The following is a 6,188-nucleotide window of genomic DNA, read 5'->3' as shown; positions in this document are numbered from 1 at the left end:
GTATTTAGTTATTATACGTGTATACTTATTATTTTCGTTCAAAAAAAAAAGGCTTGTCTTTTTCCCCAGTGGATGGCATGGACGAATTTACTATATACAAAGACCTAAATCTATTCCTGAGGAAAGTTTACCTAAAATACATACACCAACTCAGAAAGACACCTCTATCTTATATGGATCTCCCACAGATAGAAGAACATAATGGGGGTGATTTACTAACCTAAACACACGCAGGCACCAGGTGCGTGTGATTTTTACACAGCAAAGCGTATTTATCAACCAAAAAGTCTCTATAAGCATATTTCCACTAATGCCATATATGGAAAAATCATGCACATGATGCATATATAATGCTGCTTCACAGTTTAGACAAAAATGGTTAGCTCATGCATTTACATTCCTGCATTCATCAATGCAAGCAACACAATGTAGAGCTAATTTACACAACATCACCTTGCAATTCAGGGCAGGGCTTTGCACAACACACCTGCTGGGTGTGTACACACTACAAAGTTGTTTAGATTCCACCCATAGATCATGCTGGGAGGGAACACACTACAGAGGTGTATACATGTTCGTGGTGTGTTTATAAGGTTAGTAAATCAACCCCAATATGTCAGAACTTGATGCACAAGCGCTAAAAGATCTAGAAGACCTCCTGGAGGAAAATATCATATCCCAAGAACCCTGGGAAATACCAACTAAAAGGATCACTCCCCTGAAGAAAGGATCAAAAACAATGCCCAATTTCTTCAGTAATAGGTACCTGGCCCTGTTCAGAGAACTAATACATAAAGAGCTCAAACAGTGGAATCACTTTACACATAGATCCCTCACGAATGGGGACTAAAAGCCATAGAACATTTCCTAGATATACATTTTCCATTGATGGCAACTCAAAACGAATTTATTGTAGAACTACTAGAGTTTGCTCTGCATAACAATTGCTTCCAATTCTCGGGAATGTTCTTCAAACAGATTAGAGGCACATCGATGGGGGCCCCATGGGCTCAGTCATATGCATGTCTCTACCTGAGCTTGTGGGAACAGGAACTAGTATACAATCATCCTCTATACCTGAGCCACGCAAAGACGTGGCTCAGGTACATTGATGATGTACTGGTGGTCTGGAGCGGAGGTGAAGACCTTTTGATATCGTTTATCAAGGATTTAAACATAAACAATAGGAACCTAAAATTCACCTACACTCAAAGCAACACTAAACTCTAATTTTTGGACCTCTCAATAGAGATTCAAAATCAAAAACTAATCACAAAAACATATAGAAAAGAAACTTCAGCAAATACACTTCTTCACGCGACCAGCCATCATCCCCCTCCCCTGAAACAGGGTATTCCCACAGGCCAATTTTTAAGAATAAAACGTAATTGCAGCGAACCTGCTGATTACCTAAGGGAATCTAAAGACCTATACAAACGTTTCAGGGAAAGGGGATACCCACACAAATTAATCAAAAGGAGTAAAATAAAGGCAAACCAAAGATCAAGAGAAGACCTTTTGAAAAATAAAGAACTAAAAACAAAAGGCCCAGTGAACGAAAATAATAAGTATACACGTATAATAACTAAATACGGATCCAATTGGGAAAAACTAAGACAACTCCTAACAAAGCACTGGCACATATTTGATCTATGCCCATCACTATCCAAAATAGTAGGTCCAAGACCCCTACTTACAGCTCGCCGTTCAAGAAATTTGAAAGATAGTTTAGTCAATTCCGAATATACACCCAGCTCATCAAAACAATCACCCCTAAATTATAAAAAAAGACTCAAAGGCATGTACCCCTGTGAGGGCTGTCAGATCTGTCCGTACATAGACAAAACAAAAACTTTTAGAAACTCGGACAGCACAAAATCCTTTAATATAGTACGTTTCAATAACTGCAATTCAAGCAAGGTTATATACTTAATCGAATGCCCATGTCAGAAATTCTACGTGGGCAAGACGAAAAGACAACTAAAAGTAAGAATAGGTGAACACCTAAATGATATTAAGAAAAGAGACACAGACAGTCCCTTAGCCCAACATTTTTTGGAACATCATAAAGGGGTCCCCTATGGGCTTACAGTTAAAGTAATTTATGCATTAAACATTCCCCCCCGCAGAGGAGATTTTGATAAGATCCTTCAACAGCGGGAGAAGATGTGGATCTATCGACTAAATACGATGTTGCCTATAGGGTTAAACAACGAATGCAACCTTAATATCTTCTTATAAGATAGTTTTTTTCAGCTTAATATGTCAACAGACCCACACCTTCCCGAAATTGATCCACACATACGGGGTTAAGTTGCCCTGAAAAGTACTAACATATCGTCAAAAAAAGAGAAAAATGTATATATAAACACGGCTGTGTGGGAAGCATTCTTTATATATGCAAATTTTATTTGTGTGCTGTCTAATGAAACCAACAAACGGTTTCACCTGAAGAAGGGGGAACTATCCTTTAAAATCTAAATTAATGAATGAAAAGGAAGAAAGAGGCGTGTCCCAACTGTTTAAGAAACAGCTCTCCTGACTTCAGAGTATGTCCTGACGAAGCCCCGTACAGTAGGAGGGGCGAAACGCGTCGACAGACAGACAGACAGAGATCAGACGCATAGTCACCATGCCACAAGTGGATACACGATCCTGATGCCAGGGAACTCTGCTAAATCTTTAATTGGGGCTTGTGGTTCTCAGTGACGGACAGACTACACCTAGAACATCCAGGAAGCTATTTAAAGATCCATTAAGTGGAAACATCCCTCGAATCCATCATTGGAGATCAGATTGCAACAATCACCTCCTGGAGGAAATAGCAAGATGTACACACACTTAAATGGACTACTGGACCATACAGGAAACTTCAGTAACGTGAGTGACCAAAAGTGTTATACTTATATTAGTTAAGGATATCATCTGAATATCACTCTGAAGTAAAGTCTTATACTATCTACACACAAAATTTAACACTACTGAGAAAGAGAAGAACGAAGTCAGGCGATGTATTGAAGATAATCCAGTGATAGTCTGTCCATGAGAGAAACCCCCCCCCCCCCACTTCTAGCAGAAAGTTCGATTGCACTTTACCGTTCCCACTATGGTAGTTCATGGCTGATGAACAGGAAGGGGTCAATTGCACATACGGCTAGATTGAAGCCAACGGCATCCAATACCAAATCAAAGGAAGATTCGATCTTATATCCAAACATCAAATCAAAGGAAGACTCTTACGAAAAATAAGAGATAGAAGGAAAATTAAATGAAAGCAAAGTGAAAATATATCCCTCCGAATTAGAAGATTGATATACAGGAATCACCTAATCAACAAGCATTGTTGTTTGAACATCTGACATAATCCCATAACAGGCGGAGGAAGTCAGAGTTGTAATCACCGGTCTGTTCAAATTCCCTCCTTCTACTCACATATAGAAATCATAAGTAAATGCCTCCTTTGTTTTCCCTACCTTTGGGATACCCCCCAGTCCATGCAACTCATGAAAGTTGGCACACATATGGGTTATTTCACAAGGGATAAAGACCGAAGTAATACTTACATCGGTCACTACCTCCCACAGTGAAATCAACGTCAGTGCAAATGAGGATCGATCCACATCTAATATATGATTGTCTGCATTTTACAAGTTTTTAATGGTAATTAGTGAATCAAATGTGTTGTCTTATATGTCCTCTTCAATAAAATTATTTTTCATGCAATCAACTGGCTTGTCCGGATCATTAAGTTGACCACTGCTAACCTGTTATCTCCTAACGAGTTAATCCCCATGGATCTGTTTTTAATGTGTAAGTTAAAGTGTATTTCTACTTTTTCAGTGAAATTTGAGAAACCCCTCTATATGTTCGTTATGTGTTGCTATTCACACACCATACTGCATAATTACTTTAAAAACAAAATGTCTTACCTTTTAGTTTTTTTTTTTTAAATCAAGCTAGATGGCTGATTCCAGGTTTTTCTTAGCCCTTTCACAGTAATCTGTCCTCATAGAAAGACTTGGGACTAAAATTTGAGGATTGTGTTTATCTGGTAAGCTTAATTAACATACAGTACAATGGGCACATCACCTTAGACCCCTCACAGCCGCTCCCAACATCTCAAAGAAATAGAAGCTAGAAGAAATTTTAACTCTTAAATCCCTAACCCAAGTAAAAGCAATTTAAACTGCAAGAAGCTTTTTTAACTTATCTTTTAGCTTATGCCATGTGAATGGGAACATGTAAAAAATATAAAATAGGTGTTATCCCAATTTGGTTGTTAAAGGGGAAATACACTTTAAGGTCTGTAGTTTTAGAATATTCAGTCTATAAATAGATAAATAGAATACTAGCTTAACAACCATATTCTCACTCTGCATGGTCTTGTTAGTGGTGTATCCCAAGGTTCAGCATTTAACCTATGGATAAATGATGGAGTTTGAGACTATAAGTACCATTTCTGTGTTTGCAGATAACACCAAGCTATGTAGTGTAATAAAGTATATATATAACCATATGGACAGTGACTAAGAGATTTTGTTGTAAATATTGTGGTTGTTTTGTATTGCTTTGACATGTGGCAGGGGAACTAGTGGATGCGTACATTTCAGGTAAGGGTTGTGTGTAAATCGGGTATGCGCAGTGCCTGTTTGACTGGCACAAGGTGGAAGAATTATCCACCAGATGGCCACTGATGGTTATTGCACATGCATGAGGGCTGGGGCTGCCGCATGAGGCTGTGTTCCATTGCCCTTTCTGATGACATCCGTGGGACACTGCTTCGAAAGTAGATTGAGGGAGTTTGGGGCAGGGTTGTCTATATATTATCTCTATTTGTCACGCCACATGCTGTTTATAATGGCATATTGGCATACCGAGTTACATACAGGCTGCCCCTCTGACACAGCTGCCAGTGGTTTCTGGCCATTTGTACCGCCCTGGACTCCTGTTCGGAAATACAAAATACGATATGGACAGCTGATGATGATGAGTACACTCATACCCACTTACTAACAACTTTGAACGTTTTTTCCTGAGTAGACGAAATGGCTCTGTCTTTTTAAAATGAAACAGAGGGATGTGGATGTCAAATAGACATCAATGATATGTGGAGATCCTATTTTTTGTCATTGGGTGATATTATGGACAACTCTGATATTTAACAACTCTGAGGTTGAGTATTGTGGTATGCACCTGTCTCTTATTTATTCTGATGACATTGGCCATGGATGCTTTCTGACTGGGGGTATATGGCAGCAAAGGATATGACTGCTTTGTCTTGGAAATCGAGTAGAGACTAGGACTATATGCACATATCTATACTTGGGCTACAAGAGATGTAACACATACTAGAAGATATTCTGGGAACTTTTTTTATGTTTATAATAAGGCCTTGTTAATAAACATAAAGATGCAAAGTGGAGACTAAGTATTTACTCCTTACCTCTCTTTTTACACTTTATTTTTGTTGTACTAAGATTTTTATTGAAGGAAATAGGATTTCAGATAACATCAAAAAAGAGAACATAGAGGTTCACATGGTAAAACTTCAAAATGGAGCCATAGCAATATGAAGACGCAGAGTATGTTGTCAACAGGATATCAACAACTAACGAAGGCAAAAACAGGCATGCATTCACTTTGGATGTGTTCTGTTGGAGGCCATTGAAGACATTGACGATAATGTGTTCAGTGGGGCTTTGTGCACACATCAAACAACAATACGGAGACAGCTGCTTCAAAAAATGGCAAATTCACATTTATACGGATATATTAAAGAATGTGATCATTTGGACAGAGGATATAGTCCATGGAGGATTTTTAATGTTCTACCATGGTTTTTAAAGTATATGTTGCAGCGCTGAATACTGAAAAATGGCCTGGATGGGAAGGGGGTTTAACACTGCGGATGTCAACTGGTTAATATGGGTGATACGTTTAGATTTTTTGCTGTGCTGATTTTGCAATTAATGATTATATTTATATAGGTGTTGTATGGTGGTCATGTTTAACAATTGTTTTTTTGTGTAGAAAAATTTATTCTTTATAGGTTTGAGTCCCATCCACAGGTTTTGTTTGGGAGTGGGATTTTATATCTTTACTGGGGACTCTGAACAGTTAATGGCCTTGTAGTCATTATGCTGGATTGTAAATAAACAGTCTGGTAGCAATAAAAGTGATAACAATAT

The sequence above is a fragment of the Nanorana parkeri genome, unplaced genomic scaffold (assembly GCF_000935625.1).
Source record: "Nanorana parkeri isolate BGI_ZX_2015 unplaced genomic scaffold, ASM93562v1 scaffold65, whole genome shotgun sequence".
NCBI classification, from domain to species: domain Eukaryota; kingdom Metazoa; phylum Chordata; class Amphibia; order Anura; family Dicroglossidae; genus Nanorana; species Nanorana parkeri.
The sequence above is the reverse complement of the archived record's forward strand: the minus strand, read 5'-3'. Positions refer to the sequence as shown.